The sequence below is a fragment of the Nelumbo nucifera genome, chromosome 5 (assembly GCF_055504915.1).
Source record: "Nelumbo nucifera cultivar China Antique chromosome 5, China Antique-T2T, whole genome shotgun sequence".
NCBI classification, from domain to species: Eukaryota; Viridiplantae; Streptophyta; class Magnoliopsida; order Proteales; family Nelumbonaceae; genus Nelumbo; species Nelumbo nucifera.
Window position 1 is genome coordinate 44979340 of NC_142653.1, and position 27298 is coordinate 45006637.

General features: G+C 38.7%; 1 long non-coding RNA gene across 2 annotated transcripts; it reads right to left on the bottom strand.

Annotated features, from left to right (window-relative positions):
* Window positions 1-7740: 7740 nt before the first annotated feature.
* On the bottom strand, window positions 7741-12874 carry LOC104608514 (uncharacterized). 2 transcript variants are annotated; one of them, XR_016076078.1, is made up of 4 exons: window positions 12360-12874; window positions 10125-12283; window positions 8565-8822; window positions 7741-8210 (listed from the first exon to the last, which is right to left on the bottom strand). It is a non-coding gene; the product is annotated as an uncharacterized LOC104608514 (long non-coding RNA). The 2 variants fall into 2 exon arrangements; XR_016076077.1 differs by lacking the exon at window positions 8565-8822 and having other exon boundaries at window positions 7745-8210; window positions 12360-12870.
* Window positions 12875-27298: the final 14424 nt, after the last annotated feature.

Genomic DNA, 27298 nt, shown 5'->3' on the forward strand with positions numbered 1-27298 from the left:
ACACTGTTAATTCCCTCAATCAGTTCATGAATACTCCACATGAGCTACACTCGAATGCTGCCCTACGTATCTTGCACTACATCAAGTTCATTGTCGGACAAATACTGTGTCATTGCCACAACATCATGTGAAATAAAATTGCTCTCCTTTCCCTATCGCGACCTTGGTCTTTCCTTACACCCAGTGGTTCTTCATTTTGACAATCATCCAATAAGGATATGATATTGTTGGCTATGTGAAATATATTATTTAAATCCCAAACATTTATGTTTTCACGTGGAATGTGGATATTTGATTTAAAATCTGATTCAATTTCTTCATCATCATCATCCAAAGCTTTATCTCAACTATATGGAATCGGCTAAGTATTTGATTCAGTTTCAAAATCAACAAACTTTGTACATAATTATCATAAAACCTATAAATTAATCATAAGAAAAAGACTAAAGGGTCCGTTTGGTTTGCAGTAAGAATTGGAATCGAAACCCTTTGTAATCAGAATCAGAATGGTCTATTCCCATAATCTATTTGGTTCAGACTGGAATAGGAATGGGATTTGGAATTAGCAGGAATGAGATTTGATTCCAAAGGAAGGGGCAGGGGAATGAGCATTCCAGCAAGAATGGCAATGGAATTCCAATTCCACCTAACCAAACAGATGGAATGGAAATAGCCCATTCCAATTCCGATTCTAGACCCCTATTTCTATGAACCAAATGGGCCTAAATATTGTAAATAGACAAAAATAGGTTTATCCAAATCTCAAATCCCATTCAATCTTAGGGTCCTTATGGCTCGCAGTCAGAATCGAAATTGGAATCGGAATCGAAATCCTTTGGAATCAGAGTTGGAATAGTTTATTCCCATAGTCTATTTGGTTCAGACAGGAATGAGAATGAAAATTGGAATTAGCAGGAATGAGATTTCATTCCATAGGAAGGGCAGGGAATAGCCATTCCATCAAATGGGGGAATGCCATTCCAACATGAATGGAAATGGGATTCTGATTCCATCCAACCAAATAATTGGAATCGGAATAGCCTATTCTAATTCAAATTCCAAACCCCTATCCTGCAAGCCAAACGGAACCTTAATATATTTAAGTAAAAAACCACGTATCATATTTTTAAATCCAATTTTATCTGATTATGGCTACAAATAGATGTTTGAACCCAATCTAAATGAGATGGGTTTGAATTAAAATAGAATTTGATACAATTCATTTGCAACTCGTTCACTTCACCTATAAGGCCACCTATTCCTTCTTTAAGTTATCCCTGCACAAAAGTTTCTTGGTCAAGAGTTAATAAAATAGTTGGCCTTGTAATTACAAGATTTGTTAAATTTCTTGTAACAAAATTTTGTAAATTCTCTCTTATTTTCTTTCAACACAGTATAAAGGATAACATCCAGCTCGCTTCATTAAGACTAAAACTGGTCAATCTTAAAATGTATTTTATTAAGTTTTACTTAAAAAAAAAATGTTTATTAGGTTTTGCCAATCTTAGCTCGGCCCCTAACCATGATCATCATTTATCGAAACAAGTCAAGAACTTGATGGCGACTCTTCTTCAGTAACTTGAATTTTTGTGATACATTAATCAGGAAGTGATAAGCTTTCTTTCACTTGAAATTTTTTTTTTGTGGACGACAATATTTGTAGAAGAAAATAAAATATCTATTGATCCATTATTTTTATATATGTATTTCCTTGCAACTAGTCAAGCAATCATGGGCCCACCTGCACCCTGCTCACCATTTATCGAAATAAGGACAACATTCATTATTGATTGGTGGAAGCTGTTAATCCATTATTTTCATACATGTATTTTTCTGCAACTAGTCAAGAAACTGTGTGCCAGCGGCACCACCTTGACCATCATCATTCGAAACACTGTGCAAGAATTTCTGTGATGGGGGTTGATAAGATTCCACTTGAAAAGTTTTTGTGGATAGAAGGAAATAAAATATCTGTTAATCATTTATTTTCATTTATGTATTTTTTTGCAACTAGTCAAGGAACCGCGTGCCAACTGCACCTTGACCACCACCTAATGAAACGAGTGTATAATTTGATGGAAACCCTATATTTGTATAATTATTTATCCCTGTGCAAGAATTTGAGGTTATGCTTGATTTGAAGGAAAAGATAAAGAAAAAAAATGAAAAAGGTAGGGAGAGTTTTACAAATTTTATATAGGTTTCCTTATCTTTTCTTTCGCTTCCTTACTTTTTCTTTCAAACCAAGCACAGACTTATTGTTAGTCAAGAATTAACCGGATGTCGGGTCTTGTAATTAGATTTAGTATATCTTAATTTTAGAGGTTTAAATGTAAAATAGATACAAGATGGGTTATAATCTATCCTGTCTAATTGATTTAGATTGTAATTTATAGGAGGATTAAAACTTCGCAACATATCAATCTGTACATATTGTATTGATAGGTAACCGACAATTTCAAATTATGGTTTTTTGGGGTTTTGACATAGGCAGCCCTTAAGCGATCCCTGACCAGATTTTTTTTTTATAACATCCTAAAAAAGAAAAGAAAAATATAGGGTCGAGACCCCTAATACTCCCCTTCCAGCATATCGAGGTGTTTCAAAATTTGAAACCTTTGCATTTCTAATCTCTTGTACCCTTCAGAATGTAGATGATCTCGGGCCTAAGTAATAAATTTATGGTTTTGTATATTTCTTAATAAATAAATTTGTGGTGGAGGCGTTAATATTGTACATAACAAAAAGCTCGTTTGGTGTATTTTTTTGGGAAGATCTTCTGGTAGATCTGATAGTCAAAAGATGTATTGAATTTATGTATGAAGATTTGAGCAGCTTGATGCATGTTTCACAGATACATGTCTTTTCGTGCATCTTTTCATGCGAGAATATAACGCAAAAGGCATAAAAAGCTTCATTTGGAACTTCCCAAAATCAGCCTAAAATAAGTTTTTTGCTTCTTTTCAATGTTCCATCTTTTAGTGGCTAAATCTTCTATACGTCAAACGGAAATAGACCAAAATTTGATCTGCCCGACTTATAAACAGCCAAAAAACCATGCGAAAAGACATGCCAAACAGACCCAAAATTTTGAGTAACCTGTTGCTCCATTCTTGGTGGGCAGATCTAGTCTTGGACCAAATTAGGACTAATTCTAAGACTTGACCCTCGGGCCCATGATTTGTGAAAGTTTCGCATGAACTGAAATACAAGTAGACCTGTTCATGGGCCAGGTCGGGCCGGGTCGGGCTCGGGTCGGGCTTTCACTTGTCACTAATGGAAATATACTATGCCTGAGCCCGAGCCCGACCTGACTAGCGAGGCCTATAACTTGGGCCCGAGCCCGGCCCTGGTAAAAAGCTCAAAGCCCGACCTAATTGAAACAAAAAAACAATTTTCCCTATTCAAATTAGAAATAAAAATTCATATAGTATTTTTTTTCTATTTAAATGAACAATGGGCCTACAAGATGGTATTTTTTCCTTTTTTTTATATTTTAAAACACAATTTTATATTCTTAAATCAAAAAGTTTATTCAAATGGACATAATCACATAACTAATTTTAAGTTTAATATTAAGTCGGGCCGGACCGGGCTTGGACCAGGCTATTTTGACAAAACCCGAGCCCAGCTCGAATTTATTGTGGGTCGGGCTTTTTGGCCCAAATTTAAACCCGCAGACCTATAAGCATGTTCAAGTCCATCCGGGGATCGGATCGGGCTGGGCCGGCCCATGAATAGGTCTAAACACAAGTAATAAGTTGGGCAGGCTCTCGATGGATTTGGCCCGAGATGGGCATGTCCGTCGGCAATCTCACCTTTTCCCAAGTTCTCTACTGATAAGGAAAGAGTAGATGCGAATACGTGGATACTGTTGAACGTTATCCATGTGTTTTCTAACTATCTCCCTCCATTAGACTCAGTTTTGAAACATTACATATACAGATATGTACAATACAAATAAATGCAAAATAATACAGAAAACAAGACTTAATTGAAATCATGCAAATAAAGACTTAACCTGTCTTAGATAACGTGCCATCATCTGATTGGCACCAAATTTGACAGGTGGCCTATTCAGAGAGCAAGGTGTGACATGAGTAATTCTTGATGGTGAGATTGTTGAGAGTTCGGTAGTCAATACAAAACCAAAGACCATCATGTTTCTTTTGAAATAGGATTAGTGCTCCAAAAGGGGCCTTAGAAGGCTGAATCAACCCAGCATCCAACAACTCAATCAACTGCTTTCAGAGCTTGGTCAGTTCAGGAGGAGACATTCTGTATGGCGGGCGTGCTGGTGGTTTGGCTCCAGGCTCCAACTCAATCTTGTGATCAACTTTTCTCCTTAGGGGAAGCTTCTTTGGCAATGTGGGAGGCATGACATCCTTGAATTCTTCTAGCACTGTTGTAACTATTGGAGAGATATGCCTAGTTGGTTGGCTAGGCCGGTCGGAGTCCACCAATGTGGTTAGGTAAGTGGTTTCTCCTTTCTGCACTCCATCTTTGTATTGCAACGCTGAGAGCATCTTGGGGGTGGACTTGGTCTCTAGCACAAATGGAACCATGCAAGAAGTCTGATCTTCGAATATGCACATTGAATTGAGGAAGGGCACGGGCACCGCCTTTACTTGAGTTAAGAATTCTATGCTGAGAACAACCTGAAAATCATCCATGGGCACGACTAAGATGTCTATCTTCCCTTCCCAGTCACCAAGTTGCAAGACCACCCCACGAGCTACACCTTGTATGGGCTTGGCATTAGAGTTCATAGCCTTCAACCATTCAACTTCCTTGGTAGGTGCAAGTTCTACTCTAGATGCCTCCTCCATAAAAATAAAGTTGTGTGTAGCACCTGTATCCACCATGGCTCTTGTGGATTTACCATTCAAGCGGATATCTACATACATCAGTCCCTTCGACTTGAACTTTGGTGCTTTTTGCAGGCTCGCCTTCTTCTTCATGGCATTGAGTCTTCATAAAACCCCCATTCATGGCATTTATATGGAAAATATGAATATTTGATTTTGGACCGGTAAAAGGAATCTTTAAATAGAAACTTCTTCTGTTTCTTCTGAAGTATATAAGAAACTAAAATGAAGATTTTAATTTCTAGTGCGTAATGGTTGTATTGACTGATATGGATGATTTAATCCTTTTAGTTTTATATATTTGCTTTGTTCCTTCATAGACTGGAAGTAACTTCTAGTCGATCTCAATTGAAGATTAAAAATTTATTAGCTATTCATTATTGTTATTTTTCAATTAAGTTGAAGACCACATGAACGGTCTCCCACTTTCTACTAATGGGCACCTTTGATTTTGATTATTTTTATTTGGAAGGTTGTTTTGAATTATTGATGTAGAAGAAAGGAACTTATTTCCATAATAATTTGATTACAACTCCACTTTCTTAACCAATCTTAAGCCCTTTAAATCTGTGAGGCTTAAGGCTCATGAGTAACATTTTCTTTTCCAGAAAAGAATGCAAACTAATACGAGGAAAAACATATATGCATAAGAAGGATTACATTTTTATATAGGATGGTTGTGTAAATGAATAAATGATCACAAAAGCAAGGCCTGTAGAAATGAGCTAGGATCCTCTGTTTTTCCTCTGTACTGGTTCGGTGCCCTCCCATTTAGGGACAAACATCTGTTCTCCTACAGATTCCTCCATTTTCAACTCCAAACCTAGTGCGAAAGCTTCTTTCAAGTGTTTTTGCATAAGAGAAGGAAGATGCAGATAACTTCTTTGAGGTGGGGCTTGGGGTGTTTCTTTCTCCTAATTTCAGATGTATTGCTTCCATGCATTATTTCTTCTTTCTTCTCCTTTTTTGGCAACTTATCCACGTCACTTTTCATTTTTATTTAATGGGTCTTTCTGTTAAAATCAGTAAAGATCAAAAGTTCAGGATTTTTTTTTTTTTAATTTTTCCTATTTCCGGAATTGATTTAGGAAGTTGGTAGAAAAAGGAAGCATATATATGTGTTCTGAAGGTGACCTCAAATTTTAAAGGGGCACATCCTAGGGAATAGACTACAAGTTATGCTTTTGAAAAGATGTATTTTAATAGGGGTACTTTTTATATTTTCACAAGGGATGTGCCCTGTTTATCAAAATTAGGTACTGCCCAAATCAGCTCTCTTTCTTCTTTTCTTTCCCCTGTTTTTCTTGACTCTCTCTTTGATGGATTCCTAACCTGTGCGTTTGATATTTTTGACCTCACTAAGTGACTTGATTAAAAGTCTTGGGAATAACTTCAACTATACAGTTTTATTTTCATTAATTCTCAAAGAATGAAGAAGAAGAAAAACATGTGACTGTTCTCTAATGGATCTATTTTTTTTTTCTCTTCACTATCTATCAACTTATAGACAAATTATGTAAATGGCTATTTGTTAATCCAACTATAACATGTAAATTGTAAACTGAAGGACAAGTTGCTATGCTGTTCATGAATATTCCATGGGACAGTTGAGAGTATGTACCTTCAAGTTTTGAAGGTTTGTCTGTAATTGCTCAAGTGACACATCAGCCTGTTTTTGAATCCCAGACAAAAGTGAACCAAAATTCTGAGCATGTTGATTCAAGTGCTATGTAGCATCAGCCCTTTTCTTTCTAATGGGTGCTGGCAACTTCTCTACTTCTAATACAAACCGTGGAGCTCTGGCAACTCATGTGCTATTAAGATACACAGAAAAGTCAAGGTATGATCTTGTGACTTTCTTCCTATGTGTAACAAGTTGTCAAAACGAACTGGATGCATGTATCAATGCTAGACTTTGTGTCTCTGAATTAGTTGGTTTTACTTACGATGCCCCATTCCAAGGTTCAAAATATTGGTATCATGTATTGTATTGGTAAGCTTGGAAATAAACTTGTATTGCGATATGCTCTGGATATGGTGGAAAGATATGTATATGCTTGGATATATTAGTTTGAATATCGTGTGTATTTCACAAATACATAATAATGCTAAATCTAAGGTTGAAATAACTATGAATAAGGTATAAACACATAAGAAATGTATATTTTATTAGTTTATATGAAAAAATACATTACAATAAACAATCATACAATAACTTTGTTAATAATACATTAGTAATTATATTATATAATTAATATAAAGATATACTAGATCAATACAAAGGTTCAAGATCCATAAATCAAGGAGTCCAAGGCACAAATCCAAAAGCAACTATTATATTTTAGTTATTTGATCATTTTTTCTATATTTTATACTTTTCAATTTTGTAAACTACCAAAAAAATATAAGTTAATGGGTTTAACTCCTTAAAAGTTATTAATATCAAGTCAATCTCGTAAGTAATACTTTTTAATTATATAAGTAATCAATATGTTCTTGCTTGACTGTTTGTTGTAAATTAAATTATTAGCTAATGATTTACAGAAATGTTATATATTAATTTAAAAAGCATCGGATCCATTTGAATTTCTAAGATACATATCTTGTCATATTCAATAAAAGAATTTAATAACTAAAATAGTTATTCATTGTTTAGTATTTTTATTTCTCGAAATTACCACAAATAAAAAATCATTTTTTGACATAAGTTGTTAATGGATTAATGGATTTGATTGATCATTCATAAATCTATCTTCTAGTTCTTTCATCACTTATATCCATGGATCTAATGCAAGTAAAAACATCCCAGGTCCAACAACAATGCAGTGGGATCTTGCATTGTTGACCCAGTGGTTACTGAGCTCTTGAATAAATAGTCTAATAGAATTAAGTTTGCTTAGTTCATTAATCATACAACAATGCAGTGGATCCCTGAAGTTTTATATCAACACTTTGATGGCAGAACTGTGGCATCGATTCAGATTATCCAGCAAACTTTGCTGGTAACATTGTCAGTGACAGATTATTGGGGATGTGCACTGCTCATTGCCAAATTTACCACCCCACCCAGACTCAAGATTGTAACTCGTGAACAACCAGGATGTTCTGGAGTCATCTCCCACATTATGATTTTCTTGTGGAAATGTCTTAAAAAAATTCTTCTTGCAACATCTGAGCAGCATTGGCACCACTAGCCCGTAGATGTTTACTGTGAAATTTGTAAGAACTGCTGGAGATCCTTCATTTATTATTTTACTGTGTAATCCTGTTGTGGAATCACGACTTGCTTCTATGTAATCTTGTTGCCTCTCCTGGATCAAACTCTTGATGGCTTTTGTTTCCCTATTATAACATATTAAGAAGCCATTATTAATTTAATATTATGGCAGATGGGTTAGAATATGATCACTAAATATTATAAACGACGTAAATACATGAAGCAGTAATCGATTACATGCGCAATTAAAATATTAACAAAGGGATTAACATACTCTTCCGGTTTGTCCGCACCAAGAATTTGCTTTGTTATTGTGTATACATGTAGGTTTCGCTTTGGATTGGGTTGGGGTTGAGGTACTGGGGGCAAAATCAAGCCCAACCGGCCCCTAGAGTCAAGACTAAATTTCTAGATTAAGAGAAAACTCGACTACTGAATATTCAAGCCACAACTAATGCAAAAGCTTGGGCTGGGCTCACCTGATCTTAACCCATAAGTGATAAGTCACAGTTGACTTGTTCTCAAATTAAATCGAATTGGGTGGTGAAGTCTTTGGCCGGCCGGAGAAACAAAATTCTTTTCCACTTTTCCAAATTGTTGCATGTGGTACGATCGAATTCCTCATTGTATCACCAAATTGCACCAAATGACAGTTGTACAATTTTCATCTGATCTCTGTTTCTCTGATTGTGCAAAAACCAAGAAAAAGATTTCTCTTCCTGTTTTCGACGGTCGGTCTGGACATTCATCGTTAATTTGCATTGGAAATTGAATATGTAGTAAATTATTAAATTAGATATATGTAAATGAACACATAAATGAAAGGATTATAGTCATGATCAATTCATGATTTGCATTCCTAATAATAAACCACAATTTAGAAATAAATATTCAAGGGATAGAACAAAAGGATGGCCGCTAAATGTAGATTGGAGATTCCATTAATCAATCTACCCGAATATTCAAGGGATAGAACATCTACCCGCTAAATGTAGATTAGAAATAAATATTCAAGGGATAGAACAAAAGGGAATGTGAGTAATGAAGGTGCGAAGTCATCTTATCAGAAGGAGACCATCTACCAGAAGAGAGAGAAACACCATTCCCAAATATTAGCTACAAAGAGGCAGGGGATTATTGAGTGGTTTAGAATATTCTAATTATTACTTAATCCACTATTCTAACAACCTTATTGGCATTATCATTTTTGCAGATGGATCCAGTACTTGTAGCAACAAGTATAAGGGAGGCAGCTGCAGGTGCAGAGGATGATGCATTGGTAAAGCTGATGGGTGCTACATGCAGACGTGCCACAGATCCCCCAGCACCGTGCCACAAAAACTGACAACAGCCTTGAGGAAGCCTCAGCTTATAGGAAGCTTTTTTATCAAAAAAAAAAAGAATAGCTTATATGAAGCTTTTGCCATCTAATATATAGTTAGTTGGCAGGTATAATGTATGGCATATTCAACATATAATATATAGTTGACAGGTACAATTTTTTAATAATTATACAGCTCTTGGAAGGGTAATGATCTCGTGGGAAAGGTCACGCCTGAGTAAACCGTGTGAATCCAGCCTACTTGTTGAACAGCCATTTTTACCTGAAAGTCTGGAAAATTAATACATTTTGAAGTGCTCGATTTTCTACTAAGAAACCATGAACACGGTAAGATCCCACTATATGTGGGGGAAAGGTCGACCATGGGTTGCTTTACCGAATTGTCTTCTCTGCTCACACTAACCATGGAAGGTCGAGCAATCCGAAATGTGTCCCGCTTTGTATTAACATTTATCATTTGATTATTCCGAGATGCCAGCCATTATTCATAAAATTTGAGTGATTTCTTTATGCATCTGGGTGATATTGATTGTCAGAAGACTTGGTCCAGTTGCCCATTACGCGCACTCTCAAGGATATTAATTAATAACTTCTTTTTCAAATATATATATATATATATATATATTTTTTTTTTTGACAGTTGAAATTAAAAAAATAAATAAATAAAGCATTTGGGCAGAGTGATGGTAAGGCTTACTCTCTCAGATTCTGTTGATGGACCCCTTGCCTAGTGTTGGTAAGGCTTACTCTCTCATTCTTCAAGATGAAAACCACAAGCTTATTCCTGACCAATCTAGTGCGACTGATGCCGCTGCTCTCCGAGGATCTTTCTTCTACTACCTCTGCAGAGTGACATCCAAACAACAAACCTCGCTCTAAGGATCGTTGTACATACTACAACATTATTGGTCATAAAAGGGATTTCTGCTATAAATTACACGGTTACCCTCCAAACAACAAGGGCAGTCGTTGTTCTAATTGTTCGCGACCCAAGCAATCTGCGCCAGAATCCAACGACAGTAATCAACCATCCACACCTCAGTTAACAATGGAGCAGTACAACCAGCTTCTCAAATTGCTTAAAGACACGAAGCCCCTTTCTCCTGCTGCCAATTTCGTAGGTAACCATTTGAGTCTTTTGTCATTTGGGCCACATGCATCTTGAGTCATTGACATTGGGGCTACGGACCACATGGTCTCAAACCCCACCCTCATTCATAGCGCTCATCCACCTACTACATCTTCTTGCATCACTTTACTTGATGGGACCTCCACTCCCATCTCCCTCATTGGGACCACACCCCTAAATAATCACATAACTCTCACCAATGTTTTTCATCTTCCTTTTTTTAAGTTTAATTTGCTCTTTGTGAGCAAAATTATTAACGCCTTGCAATGTTTTGTCACATTTTATCTTGATCATTGTGTCTTCTAAGACCTTGATACTAGTCCAAACATCATCTAAGACAACTACGTACCTCTTCGACTGTAAGTAATCGTGCAGTAATTTCATCATCTTGTCCTTTTCCATTGTATCGAGTCCTTGAGGAGGTAACTCTTTTCTTTCTGTGTACAATTGCTCTATCATTCGTTTCATGATCTTCTCAATACTAAAGACTTTGATACGGTGATCCAAGCATGGCAATCAAAATGCTCTTCCACCTTGTTAAAAACCATTTCGACAAGGGTTGTTTTGCCTATTCCTCCCATGCCAACCACAGAGATCACTGTGAGTTTTGATTCTCCTTTTTCTAGCCAGCCAATCAGTTGTTCACTGGGCCTATCGATGCTTACTAGTTGAGTTTCTTCGTTGAATCGAGAAGACATTCGCCTACTAAACCCAGCATCGTTGGAGTTTTCTCCTCCTCTTGGGGTGTTAAAACTATATCTATCGCATCTCTCTCTTATTTCACGGACCCTTTTATTAAGTTCTTTTAACTGAGTGCCTATTTGATGTCGGCGTTTAATCTCCTTGGCACGTTGAACTGTTTTCTGCAGAGAATGAATGAAACCACGGCCATGGAATCGTTTGATTCGAAGAACAAACTCGTCAAGAACATCTTCGATGTCGTAAGATACATCCCATACTTGTTTCACCCAGGTTTTTATTACTTCATCGGTCTCTCCCCTTTTATCAGCTTCATTTAGAAAGGCATTTATGAATTCCAGCTCAGACCGCAATCCTTCGACTTCTTTCCCTACTTTAGTCAGCAGTCCTGCTTCGTTCGCAAACTTCTTGAGAAGATAACTAATGACAGCACCCTGCGACATCACTCGGCCCTTTTTCCATACAACTCCTCCTCCTCCTCTTCTTCTTGTTCTTCTTCTTCTTCTTCTTTCTGTTTCTCTCTTAAACGCTATCTCTATCATTTTTTTCTTGCTATTTTTTTATGATTTAGTTGACTAAGGCACATGCCCTGTCTGTATGTGATAACTGATAAGGGAGGCGAGATTCTTTGGACCCCTGGTTCACGGGGCGCGTGAACCCTCCAATAGGAGGCGTGCACGTCGCCCCTTCGAGTCATGCGCGAAACCTCCATCGCCATTAGCTTAAGTAACCGTTAATCGATTGAACCGGGCGGAAACCGGGCGGCACGAGAACACAGAAACCGGCGACATCCTCACCGAATCATTCGACCATATCCGGCGGTAACCAGGTGAATCATTCAACCATATCCAGCCGCAAGCAGTAAGACCCTCCGGTAAGTGGCTTCTCCTCCGACGGACTTGGAACCCTGTTTTGAAATGTAATTTTCAAAATAGCGGTAAATGTGATTTTCTTCTTCTCAAATGTAATTTTCTTCTCCTTCTCCAACTATTTCATGTTGTTTTGCTTGTTAGGATGCCGCCGGTGACCTGTAGAGAAGAAGAAAATCACATTTAAGATTCAAAACAAGGTTCCAAGTCCACTGGAAAAGGGGAAGCCACTTACCGGAGGGTCTTACCGCTTGCCGCTGATTGCCGCTGGATATGGTTGAATGATTCACCCGGTTACCACCGGATATGGTTGAATGATTCACCGCAGGTCGGTGAATCAGTGAGGATGTCACCGGTTTCTGTGTTCCTGAACTATGGCTCGAGTGACTCGAAAATGGGGGGAGGGGAACAGAGGGAGATGAAATGAAGGGATGGAGAGCTCTCGAGTCTCGAGTCTCGATTGATTTTGTTTTCGTCACGCCCGGTTCAACAACGGTTATTTAAAGCTAACAACGATTGAGGTTTCGTGCACGACTCGAAGAGGCTACGTGCACGCCTCCAATTGGAGGGTTCACGCACCCCGTGAAGCCAGGGGTTCACTGAATCTCGCCTCGATAGGGAGGAAACCGCCCACATACGCTAATAGACAATTTCCAGCTCAGTTTGTGGGTCCATATGACAAATTAACAATTCATTATTCATTTACATCGCCGGTTCAAAATATAAAATGTTGTCCTTTCACACCAACGCGGTACTTTATTAAGAATGATCCGCTCGTACTCTGTTATTTCAGTTTTTTGTTACTTTTTCTTGATGTTTTTCGATCCGAGCTGTTTCGAATCAAGATCGCACTGAGATTGTTACCAACTCGTAAAATTGACGTGAAAAGATGAATTCATGCAATAAGATTCTGAAAATAGGCTCTAACAAGTTGTTCTCGAGTAGGTATTTCGACGTCGAGCCCGGTAGTTAAGAATAATGTTGATCTGAGCTGAAGAGGTAAAATTGCAATATCAAGAGTCAAAAGTCCCTTACCTTGAGCGGAGGTTAATTATTTATAGCTAAAGATCTGTGTTCAATTCAAATGATGCTTCCGGGGTTGTCAGGATGAGATTACCCACCAAGGTTTTCGAGATAAGTTTTCCTCCAGCGGAGTTTCCTTCCTTATCCATACGGGGCTCTTCTTCTTAGTCGTGCATATCCATCATATGTGGTGTTGATGTGGCTGGGGAGATAAGACAGCCATGAAGGATGCCACATGGCACCCAGGGCTAGCTCAACCATAACCCAAACATCACTCCCCCATTTCCGAAGTCAAGGAATATAGTGCTCGGCTACGATATGGCGTAGAAGAGCTCTGCAATTTTCAGATGAGGAACTTGAACTTTAGTTGAGCATACTTTTAGAGTTGAGTGACCTAGAGTGAAGTCGGTTAGTTGGGTGAACCAATTGGTTTGACGCCCATGCAGTTTCTGAAACAGGTCGACGGGTGCATCATTCCATTTCCCTGAGGCTACACGCATGTGGAGAGTGGAGGCGTTGTTTCATCTTCCTGAGCTATCAAAGAGCAGCATTGAATCAATGCCATTGATCTGCCTTGATATGGGCCGTTAGGAGTCCTATAAAAAGTGGGTGAAGAACAATTTCACATTGTCATTTGTGAAGAGTGTTCTTTTGAGCTCAGGGAGAAGTAGTCCTCAACTGGTGCTTCAGTTTTCCGCAATCTTAGGTGGCGTTTGATAAATCTAAAAAGTTAAAAATATATTAAGTGTTTGAAATCTGAAAAGAGACATAGATGCTTTTCTACATTTTAGAGGATCTGGATCCATAAGTTTGTTTGTGTTGGATCAACCCTTTACCATCTAAAATTTACTGATTTTACTATTTTACCCCTAGAACATACTATTTGGAAATGTTGAGTTCAATTTGCATGATCTTATAAAAAATAATTTTCAACCTCAAAATAATATTGAAACAAATAAATTAATAATTACTAATTAATAAATAAAACAATTAAAATTAAAAAATAATTAATGAATATAAAAATAATTAATAATTTACATAAATAAAAATTAAAATGTTTTTTAAAAATTAATGAAATAATTAAAATTTACTAGTTAATAAAAATAATTAAAATTAATAAATAACACAAGTAAAAATAGTAAAAATGAATTAATGTTTAATAAAAAATACTAAAATAATTAATTATTAATTATTAATAATTTATAATTTATAATTAACAATAAACTATTATTACTCACCAAATTGCCGTTGCAACAAGGCGAAGAGAGAGAGAGAGAACCACTACTGCAACTTGCAGCGGTGATGGCGTGAAGACAAGGGGGAGAGAGAGAGAGAGAGAGAGAGAGAGAAAGAGAGAGAGTCGTTGCAAGTTGCAGCGGTGGCGGCAGAAGACAGGGCGGAAAAAGATAGATAGATAGATAGAGAGAGAGAGAGAGAGAGAGAGAGAGAGAGAGAGATGTATGAAGATGAGAAAGAGAGGTCGAATGGGAGGGGTATTTTTGACTTTCGATCACGTCTAAAATGCATCTGAGTGCATTAAGTGACAGACCTGAGTCTAAAAAATTCAAATCTAAAAAAAACTTTTTAGACCTTATTTCAAATGCAACACCAAACAAAGGTGGCGTTTGAAAGCAACATTTTCAGATTCAGACGTTTGAAAAGTGCAATCAAACACCACCTTAGTCTTCACTTTGATAAGATATCTTCTTCCCCATCCTCTAATTCTTCTTGTTCACTTCTTCTTTTGGTTCTAGTAGCGAGTTCGAGCAGGGGTCCCTTGTCAAGGCTACCGCGCTCATGGCCCGTGAGACCGAGGGGGCTGAGGTTGATGGATTTGAGGGTGAGGTTGTGGAGCTGGGAGAGACCATGGTTTGGGGGGTTGAGGTCGAGGTAGTGTCTGATGAGGGGCCCAACATCCCTCCACAGATCGGTAGCCACTTTGGGTCTACTCCGTGTTGTCTGACTCCCGAGGATCTAGCTCAAATCAGGGCCTTGTACTGCATTAGTATGAGATGAGGTGCTCAAGTGTTGGTGAGCAAGCCATCTCGACTCGACCTAGCGAGCTCTATGTCTATGAGCACACCCTGATGGTCGGGCTGAGGTTTCCACAAAGTGAGGGTATAGCCATGGTATTAAGGTGGTACCGCGTCTAGCCGATCCAATTGATGCCCAACTCATTTAGGTACTTAGTCAGCCTTCTTTGGTACTACTCAGTCCACAACTTAGAAGTTATCCTACTAATGTTTGTCCTTTTCCTGCAACTGAAGAAGCACCAGCAGGGCTACTACTATTTCTCAACTCGGTAGCATAAAAAGGTGCTTGTCGGGGTTCCGTCTTCGGTAAAGCACTGGAAGGAGAGATCTTTCTTTGTGCATTGCCCTGGAGGTGAGCCATTTCCTTTCGAACTTCTTAAGTCAAGGACCAAGGTGAAGGCACTAACTAAGGCTAAGCTTTCCGAGGAGGAGTTGACATCCATAAGGCGGATACCAGTCCAGTCCATAGGCTGATGAACACATCATTCTTGATGTGGATTCATGCTAGGCTGATGAACAGTACGACTGAGCAATACCAGTCCGGTCCGTAGGTTATGAGGTTTTTTCCTTGGTGCTAATTTCAGGCTAGCTTGTGTAAGTGCTAAAATGGCCAATTTTGAGGAAATGGCTCGACGCATGAGGGCCGCAGTGGAGAGGATGCGGTCAGGCAGGTTATGAGTCCTCCCATAAATGCCACTCCTAGTGCCTTTTTGTCATCACCCATGTACTCTTAATGCTAGCTATTCAAACTCCAATTAGTAATTGTAGACGCTTCCTACCTATTCTATCTTTGCAAGGTTCTCATCAATATTTTCATAGCTAGAAACCTCAAATTGGACACACAGTGCATCAATGAAGTCTAGCTGAGAGACGGGGGTGCCCTTGTCAATTCCAATGATACCAGAGATCACATTTCCTTCCAAATGTATTGCTACTAGTACCACTCTATTCGGACAGAGGTTTCATTATACTCAAAGTATCTTTCCGCCCTATATATTCAAGGGATTGGGTCTCCCCAAGATCAAAAAGATTAACTTGGTAGTCCTTTCCAATGTCGAACTACCCCTTCAACTACTTCCTTGGCTTCCTCTTTATTACGATCGATTTCTCTATGTTTGACTGATGGGATCTTTTCTTATCTACACAAGATCGCAGTCATGGTGTCCTCAATTTCTTGCACATCACCAAATACTTGGTGAAGCTCAACCTCCACCTGACCAACGTACGCCACCATTAACGTAGCTTTGGTGTTGGGTGGGGGTGTCAATTGGACTAGATTTGGTCCAATCTGATCCAGTTCAATGTGAGTCCATTAAAAATGGACCAGGTCCAATCTAATCCAGTAAATGTTTTGGACCAATTTGGACGGTCCAGTTCAATGTCTGGATCATCCAATCTGTTCAAATTCATTTTGATTTAGATTGGTTTCAACCCAAACCTGGTCCATTAACATATTATTCTTATCTTATATCAATGGATCAGATATTGACTTAATCCAATTTGATGAAGCCAAAAATGGTCCCACCAATAGATGAAACACAAAATCTATTCACTCCCTCTGATTTGATGAGGTGGCTTGGATCGGGTTCAGCCCGCGGTGTGAGTAGAGCTACAGTGTCGATCTACAGCCCGAGGTGGCTCAGATCAAGTTCAGCCCACGGTCCGAGCTGAGAGCTGAAAAAGAAGAGAGGTCAGAGCGCCCGGGTATATTCTACCCAGGGGGACACTCCAATGCTTAAGTTAGTGAATGATCGTTTTGTGTAAAGGAATATGACAGAGTGAGAGTTTATGTGTGCATACCTTTTTGAGTGGCCCTGGGTCTTTTTATATCTTCCTGAGGTTCAATTGTTGTTTAGTAATATCCTTGAGTCTTGTATGGAGTTGTATCCTAAATCCTGGGGTGTACTGATCAGTTATTTTCTAGATTTATGCGGCGATTACAGGTCGCCTACTGGTCTGGGGTGGTCATCTTAGTGGACCATTTTTTCTATGTTGCAGTTATAGCACTTGTGTAGGCATTGTTTGCGGGGCTGTTTCGAGCGAGCCGGTGGCTAACAGAGGGTTGAGCTCTCCCTAGCTTGACCATGTACTTGATGTTGACTGCCATGTGTTACTCCAGCGAGCTGTTTTGTTGCGTCAAACGTTGTAGGCCAAGCTCGCTCTAGCTCAGTTTCGTACCTAACATTGACAATTGTATGTCGAGTCAGCGAATAGTCTTGCAAAGTGGGACGTTGTGTCACTGATAGCGTCCACGTGTCCATCATCAAGTGGGTTGACCAAAATGCCCCTCATCAATAGCACCCCACTCTCGATTTCGCTTATTTAGCAGACAAAGAGAGTAAGGTTTTTTTTGGGCGGTCTGGGTTTACCTCTATTTTGTCTACAGGTCCGACCAGTTTGCTTTGGCGCTTATAGTGAATCTCGATTTGGTAGGGTTTTGAATTTTGAACAGTGTGCGCCTCCATCGATTTTCGTAATTGGCGCAAAAATGCGCACCTTTTTTCAAATTTTTTGCTTGGCGCGCCGTTGAATTCAGCATGTGTGTTAGCTGTCAACAGCCTATCAGTCGTAGGCGCCACTGAAATGTGGGAGATGTGCTCCTATCTCTATCAAATCTGGGTAGTTAATTTTTCTAGGTGAGCTTTTAAATAAGGGGGGCCCTCGAGGTCCCTACTTTGTCTTTGGACTTTTTCAAATGAGGTAAGGGTTTAGAGCTTTCTGCTGATGTGAGCTCTATTTCTCATGGGCAAGCTATGTTTTCCTTCTATTGGTCTGATGGCAGTTGTTTCCAAGTCCTTTCCAACGCCTCCTCCGGTGAGTATTTTCCTTCCAACATGTCGCATAGTTTTACAAAGGATAGGGTTCACTATAGCGGGTCAAGACAGGAGTCTAGCTCCTCCAATGAAAATTGCTTTGAGGTTTTCTATGATGGGACGATGGTGGGTAGGCAAGAGGAGGTCGAGGCTGCGACGGCTTCCTTTGGGGGAACCGAGTTGTCAAGGGATGAGGTGGTAGATCTATGTCATAGATACGAGATACCATATGAGTACCAATGGAATTATGCCTAGTCTTGGTTGTTATCCTTGGGAGCATGGTCTAGAGGGTTTATGTGTCTATGAAGAGTCTTTGGGTGTCCCTAGGCCTTCATTTTCCCCTTCATCCCTTCTTTATTGCTGTCCTGATGCGCTATTGGGTGTCCCTGGGCCAGCTCGCCCCCAACGAGGTTAGGACATTGGTTAGGTTAATCAATTTGCTCCATCATTGTGGTTTACCCCTGAGCATTGAGGCCTTCTCGACTTTAGTGCATATGAAGTGAGTTTCGGGTCCCTTCTATTTTTATCTCCCCTTTCGTAGTGGGAAGAAAATGTTTAACTTTCCAAATAAGGTTAGGAATTGGAGGAATCATTTCTTTTTTCTTGAGAAGGTAGGTGGTTGGGGCTGTAGTACCCTTGGTACAGTTATCCTCAAAATGTTCCTGAGTGCCAGGATGACAAGTTGTGGGCTATTGTTCAATGGCTCATCCAAGAACATGTTAAAATTGAGGATTTTCTAGTCGAGTCGATGCTTGTCCCAATGAGCCTGAGCCAGATTGGTGGGTTGAATGCCTAGCCACTTATTGCACATTCAATTCAGGTCACTTGTCTATTTATACTTTCCCCTTGTTTTGATAATTGGTGTTTTTCTTTCTAGGTATGGAGAGCTTCGCCTCCATGATGTCTATTGAGCAGTGATTTGCCCGCAAGAAGCGTCGAGTTGAGCACAGGCTATCACAGGGTGCTTCCTCTTCCTGGAAGGTGAGGGGGACCCGATGCTTGCTGAGCCAGATTCTACTATCCCTGAACCTGCACAGGAGGCAGGCCCATATCTTTCTGAAATTCCTCCTTTTACTCCTTGTGTTCCGGATGTCAAGGTGATTGATCAACTGAGTGATGCTCGGGTAGCACTTCAGATTGGTAGGGGGTAGTCCTTCCGGTGGACATCTAGCAAATTGCTAAGGTGGACCTTCCGGAGGCTGGAGCCCAAATGACCCAATGTATTATGCAGGTGCACTCTCCCCCCTTTCTCTCTCCCTTTTTTTTTACCCTGATTTTCTTTCTCTTTTCATTTTTGTAAGCAAACTCTTACGGCTAGGCCCTATTGGACCATGCCTATTCCTGTCAGAAGGAGCGGGCTGGCCTGCTAGTTAACATTAGTTTACTCAATGCCAAGGTGCAAAAGCTCAGGTTAGACTTAGAGGGGGAGCGTATAGAGCATCAACATTTGCAGCGGAAGTTGTCCAAGGTGAGGTCGAGGTGTTCTCAGAAGGAGTGTCTAGGGCTAAGCAAGCAAGGGCGGAGGCGGTGGCTTCCTACTTGAAGTCTCCTGAGTATGAAAACTAGTGGGCGAGGGATGGTGTCCCCTTAATGAAGAAGGGCTACAAGTTGTGTCGCCGCTATCTCAAGTCTCTCTACCATGATATTGATGTCAGCTCCATCACTTCTCAGAGAGTGCCGCCTAAACTCATCACCCAGGTGGATGAAGAGCCGCTAACTGAGGAGGAGGAGGAAGACGATGAAGAGGAGCTCAATGGGGGAGAGGGCAAGGAGGCTTATGACGGTCGGTGATGAGTAGGCTGCTTCTCAGCTCGGCTGAGGGATCTGTTGTGATGTCTAGTGGTTTTTTTTCTGTTGTTTCCGAGGGCTTTTTGTGTTCTTGTTAAAATTTTGGGGGCCTGTGTGCTCCTTATTTGTCCGAATTAAAGAACTCTCTCTCTTCCCCCCTTTTTATTTGTAGTAAAGAAATCTTGTTTTTCCCAATATTTCATGCATGCCTATTATACACCATTCAACTGCATCATCGAGTCCTTTTGCTACTTGCCAAGCTGTCTTTTGATACGAGCGGGCTACTTAAATCTTTGTTCATGCGTAGTATTGTCATAAATTGTCTATGTTTCAGGCTCGAGGAACTTTTTTCCCTTCAAGTGTCTCAAGCTCACATGCATTTCCACCAAAAACTTTAGAAAACCTGTAGGGTCATTCCCAATTTGGACTGTGCTTTCCTACTCCAGGCTCACATACCATGATTTTCCTGAGTACTAGGTTACCAACCCTGAAATTTCGTTTCCTGACTCTAGTATTATAATATTGTGCGATGCGTTGTTGGTACGCAGTAGTCTGAATGTAGGCAAGTTCTCTTGTTTCTTCTAGTAGGTCGAGGTTAGCTCGCAGCTCTTCCTTCGACATACGCTTCAGATTGCAGGGTTGGAATTTCTAATCCTGTTGGTATTACCGCTTTGGTCCCGTAAGTCAGGTTAAAGGGTGTTTCACCAATTGTCATTTTGATAGTGGTCCTGTATGCCCATAGTACGTTGGGTAGCTTGTCTACCCATAGTCCTTTGGCTTGAGATAATCAGGCTTTGAATCTTCGTAATATTGCTCCGTTGGTGACTTCGGCTTGCTTGTTAGCTTGAGGGTGTACCACTAATGTGAATCTTTGTTCTATTCCCATTTGTTCGCACCAATCTTGGAATTTAATGTCTTCAAACTATTTTCCATTGTCGGATATTATCACTCTTGGCAGGCCGAACTTGCACATTATGTTTCACTAGAAAAAAATCTGGACGTTGCGAGCTATTATTGTCACTAGTAGTTCAGCTTCCATCCACTTAGTGAAATAATCCACAATTACTACCAAAAACTTCTTTTGTCCCTTGGCCGGAGGGAAGGGCCCCAATAGATCTATGCCCCACTACACAAATGGCCATGGGCTGGTCAAGTATTTCAAGTCGGCAACGGGTTGGTGTAGGATGTTCACATGTCGTTGGCACTGATCACAACACTGAACCAGTTTGGCTACATCTACTTTCATGGTGGGATAGTAGTATCCTTGTCGTAGGGCTTTTTGGGTGAGGCCCCTGCCCCTAAGTGTCCTCCACAGAGGCCCTTGTGAATTTCTTGTAAAACATGATTTGCCTCATCTTGCCTTAAGCATCGTAATTAGGGTATCGTGAAGGATCTTCTATAAAGCAACTCGCTTACTATCACGTAGCGAACTGCCTGTCTTTCTACCCGACAAGCTGCTTTTCTTTCTACTGGTAGCATGCCATGTTTCAGGTAATTGTAGAGTGGGTCAATCCAACTTGGCCCAGTGGTAGTGATATTGGCAACTTCCTCACCCACTTTTTCTATCGAGGGTCATGGTAATTCTTCAATGTAGATGGTTCGTTTTGTCGAATCCAACATGCTTGCTAATTTGGAGAGGGCATCAGCCTCTATATTCCTCAATCTCGGGATTTGTTGGGTAGCCAAGCGGTCAATCCAACATGCTTGCTAATTTGAAGCCAAGTCTTTTTCACTAAGACTGAGTTCACTACCCAACTTGGGTATTGTACCTCTTCTATGAAGTTTGCAGCTAACAACTTCCCTACTTCTTCATTTACTATGTCCCACCTTTCCGGGGCAAGGTTTCTTTTCCTTTGCCAGACTGGTCTAACTCTAGGGTCCATATTAAGTTTATGAGTTATTAGTTTAGGGTCAATTCCAAGCATTTCAGTTGCCAACCAAGCAAAAACGTCTAGATTTTTTAATAAAAAACTTACCAATTTGGATCGCTGGGGATCTTTTAAGTGAGTTCCTATCTGTAGCACTTTCTCTGGGTCGGTTTTGGAGACTTGTATTGCTACTGTGTCTTCAATCGGGCAAGCTCTTTCCTCAATGTTTTCTGGTGGTAGGTCTAGATCGATGTTGACTATCATCTTCCCTTTAGCTTTCAACAAGGCCACGTAACACTTCCGACATTCTAGCTAGTCATCACGTAGAACTCCTATCCCGGTGTCTGTTGGAAACTTTAATGCTAAGTGGTATGTGGATACTACAACTCGCAATGCATGTAGAATTGGTCGTCCCAAGATCGCATTATAAGGCGATGATGCTGCTACTACTAGGAAATCATGTTCCAGGTGAACTGTGTGGGGCGGGGAGTCGGCTTCAATCGGTAACCTAAATTTACCAATTGGGCGAACTACTTTCCCACTGAATCCTACCATAGGTATATTAGCGGGTTGCAAGTCGGCTTTACTCAACTCCATTTTCTTAAAGGCCTGATCAAATAAGATGTCAGCCGAGCTGCTTGAATCTACCAAAATCCTTTTTACTTTGAAATCATTGATTAGCAATTTTATCACCAGTGCATCATCATGAGGGTATTGGATCCCCCACATGTCATCATCTATAAAATAATTGACCTCTTCTGTTTTGGGACGTTTGTGGGGCTGGTCATTCTCCTATTCCTTCTCGTGTACTGCGTTTTTTCCAACGGATGAGGTGCATCCTGCTATAATGGAGCCTCCTGTGATTACGTTGATTGTTCCTCTAACCTGCTTCTCTAGGTAGCAGTCTCCAGATCTCTTCTTTGACCCTCGAACTTCTCGAGCTAGGCCTTCCGTCTTACCTGGCCGAATTGTAGATTTGTAGAAAAGAAAAAACAAAGATCAAAATAGAATGGAAATAAATTACAAAAAGGAAATAACAAAACTGGAATTGAAAGAACCAAAATTAAAACTAAAATAAAGTAAAAGTGGTTGGGATTCGATTCCAGAGGTGGAAATAGTGGTGTTGGTGAACTACAAGTAGGAACCCCTCCTCTTGTCTGGGCGTCCTCCTCTTCCTCTACCCTTGAACTTCTCAAGATCAGCCTTCTGTCTTACTCGGAGGGCAGAATCCAACCCTTTCTCAGGAGCCCTTGTGTCCTTTTTATAGAGAATGGTGGATACAATTAGGATTAGAGAAAAAAAGGGGGGGCGACACATGGGTTTTAACAAAGTTATGGGCACCCTAGGGTTTCTAATGAAGGGTTAGGATGGTTTTGGGGTGATCCTAGGAATGAGAAGAGAAGAAGAGGGCGCCCAATATTATGTAGGGCTGAGATTTGGGCGCCTAGAAATGAATGGAGGAGATTGAGGCGCCTAGGGTTGAAAGGTGGATATTAGAAGAGGTGGGTGACACCCTAGAGTGGATGGCTAAGATATAAGATGGAGTGGAGGGTTGAGATCTAGTGGTTAGGGGCTGAATGGTGAGGATTAGCAATTAGGTGGCGCTCTAGGCTTTAAAAGCTACAAAAAGAGTGCCCTAAAATGAGTGGTGGAGATTAAAAGAAGTGAAGGGTGGAGATTAAACAGATAGGGGTGGCTAAGGTTTGCTAAGAGTGATAAGAATGGACTAAAAAGTGCCCTGAGGTTTGCTAAGGTGTGGGGAGCATGCTAATACAGTAGGAGGGGCGCTGAACTTGGTGTAGCAGATAGAAGGCACCTTCCTTTCAATTTTTCACAAAAACACCCCCTCTCTCAACTAAACTTCACACTAGCTTCCCAAAAACTGTATTTCAGCCTTAAAAACTTTCCAATTTTCCTCAGAATTTGCACAGAGACCCTCAAAGGTCACAACAATGAATTTAGCTAGGAAAATGGGACACTTTGACTATTCTAAGGCCAAAAATACCCCTGAAATAATGTCCTTAAGGCATCAAAATGCAGACTTATCACTGGCATCCATTCATTGGCATTGAAGGACTCCATGAAAAAGTCGAGCTTGGGATCATTGCTTCAAATAATTTGTAGTGTTGAAAGCCATGGCTAGGTTACAAAGACTTGGCTTTGATACCAAGTTAGAGTTTAACGAAGAAAAAGATAATAATTCTAAAAGAATGGGTCGAACTTCATTAATATTGATTTGATTGTACAAGGGTATTATATACAAAACAATGGTGAACAAATATGGAAAATAATTATAAGAATAAAAACATGCAATCAAGGTAATTAGCCTAGCTAAGAAACTCCCTAATGAAAAAGTTTCCTTTTCATTCTAGCTGGTCTCTCTTTAGTGACTCTTCCATCTTTGATAGGAGCTCCTTCTAGAGTAACAACTCTCTTTTTGGTAGGAGGACTAGAGCTGGGCCGATCAATAATTTGTTCATGTAATAGCCAACAACTACTACAGGCGACCTCTATCACGTCCGCTTCAATACTGATGTAGCACTCCATATCAATATCATAACAGATCATTTGAATTGTGCGGCAAAGGTTCTCTTGAAATTCAGGTATTTCTTCTCCCCACATATGTACCCAATTTATACTGGTGCAGGCACGACATGCTTCAATATAATCCTGTCGCCTCTTCTTTATCAAACTTTTAGTGGTTTTTGTCTCTCTATTATAAGAAATCAAGAAGGATACAATATGAAATTTCATTAATATTATTGCAAATGGAATATATAGAATATGGTTATTAAAATATAAACGCAGTAATTGATTACATGTGCAACTAAAATATTAACTTACTCTTCCGGTTTGTCCGCACCAAGAATTTGCATTGTCAGTTCTGTCATAACCAAATAACACATTTAAGAGAAAATTGAAACAAAGGAAAAGGAAGAAAGAATATTGGCTGCTATATATGGTTGGTTGGTACTTACCGAATAAATGATGAAATGGTGAGACACAAGTGCAGACTCTAGCGAAAGAACCAAAACCAGCATCCTTTAAATCAACCATTATGTTATAAAATTGACGACCCATTTTTCTCGCTCCATAAAACCGAAACGGATAAGAGGTATTTGATTGAATAGGTTATGCAAATCCAGAAGTAGCACCCTCCTTTGAAAAGTCTTCGGCATTTTACTAAACATTAGATTTTGAAGTTGTGTGAGGTATTGGATCCCCATTGGTGATCTCATTAACATTTGACAACCTGCTATACAGAAGTCTTGAATAACAGCCAATCCACCTTCCAAATCAAAATCCAATTGGACGGATAGGACGACCCTAAGTAAATATGTAAAACTCTAAGGCGTCTTCTACTAAACGATCCTAATAGAAACATATAAGAGTAGGGGTGTCAATAGACCGGTTTTGGATTGGATTCCGTCCAAATCAAAATCCAATTGGATGGATAGGACGAACCAATAAGACATATTGAATTTGGACAGACTGGATGGACCAATATGACATATTGGTTTGGACCTGGTCCGTCCATAATGAATTTATATTGGATTGAGACTATCTAGTCCATTAATAGAAAATAAGAACATAGGTGTCAATGGACGAGGTTTGAGTTGAAACCTATCTAAATTAACAGGAATTTTAACAGATTGGACAGTCTCTGGACTGGTCCAAAATGGCCCAAAATATTCATTGGACTGGATTGGACCAGGTCCATTTGTAATGGACTCACATTGGATTGGACTAGATTGGACCAAATCCAGTCCAATTGACACCCCTAAATAAGAGTATACAACTATTTTAGATTTAAAATTTATAAATTTTAATAACTATTCATATTTTATATATTACTTTTAATAAAATTTTTATAATACAAAAATAACAATAATTAAATTCACTTAGGTTTATTCATTAAATTGATGAAATCGACCAACCCTATCAACTTGACTTGACCATATTGGAGCAATTTTTCTTTGGCCATTTATAAATCAACCAAAATCAGATGACTTGACCATTGATATATATATTAATATTTTATATTTTAAATATAATTTTTAATATGAAAAAGTGAGAAATTTCCCGTATTTCTTAGTCTAAATGTTTTATATCATAAATTTCATTTTTATATTTAATTTTTAACAATTGCACTATTATTTTTAAAATTTAAATTTAATTTTCAAGTTTAAATCTTTGAACCAACTGACCAAACTAAAAAATTGACCCAAACTGATACAACTTCAGTGGGTCGGTTTTCACAAATGGTCAGTTGGTTTCAATTGACCAGGTGAATTTGGTTGGGAAAACAACCTATAACCAAACCGAACCAACTCAGGAACGCTAATAATTTTAAATAAATTAATAGTCTCATCTTTGATAAATAACAATATTTTAATCTCTAATAATTGTTGAAAATTTATAACGAAAATACACAATTATTAAAAAATATATTGATAATGAAAAAGATACAATAATTGCAAAAATACAATAAGTACTAAAAATATATTAAATTAGTCAATAAATAGTATAATCTCTAATAAATATTAATCAATATGTCATATAAAAAACTCAATAAATAGAATAAGTACAATAAACAAAATTTAAAATTTTCAATATAATAGTAGTTTAATCTCCAATAGTTATTGAAAGTTTTTTGATAAATAACAAAACAAAAATAAATTTATACATAATTATATTGAAAATACATTTATCACAAAAACAATAAATATTAATATTAGAATGATCTATAGCGTTTCTTTTTATATGTATCGGTCTGTATCGGCCGATACAACCTGATACAAGTCTCCTTCTCTCTCATTAATTTCATTAAATTATGTTTAGGGGTGAATTATCTCTTATTAATTTTGTATTTACTCCTATATCTAAGTGCAATTTCTCTCATTAATTAATTAATTATTCATATACTTAAATCATAATTTTAAATTTGAATTAAAATTTTAGCGCATAAAGTGAAATTCTCTTCTCATTAATTTCGTTCATTAATAAATTTTTCCAATAATAATAATTTATATAGTGTTTGGTGATGAAAAATCACAAGTTGGTTTTAATTAATGACATCCGCTTTAATTACATGGCCCAAGAATAGCTTATTTTATAAACATTAATTGCATCTGCTCCCTACACAGGAAGAGATAGAAGAAAACTTCAACAGCTATGAATTTATTAAGTATTGAGCTCAAACTAATCCTTGGCGGCTTGACTATTTCCAACGATACATCATCTTTGATGAACAGTTTCGATGTAACATATCATCTATTACGTATTCACTTGAAAGAGACAGAAGTCATCTCAATCGTAATTGAGTTGCATAATCTTTATATGTGGGTAAGTTAGAAAATTTGCTTTGGGAGGATGACCAATTTCTGTGGCTGAGAGTTTGTGTGGAGGCTCATTCCTACCTCTAAACTAAATTATGAAAATTTGTGTATTTAGAAGACTCATCAGTCCTGGTTAATTTGTAAATACAATCCTTAAGTTAAAATATTTAAATTGAATTTCGTAGATTAAATGAATCATGATAATATAATGGAGTGAGTGTCCAGTCCTAATAGAACTCATCTACCCAATTTATTTAATATAAGCACTAATCATTCAAGGGTTGACACATAAAATAACATACAATTTTTG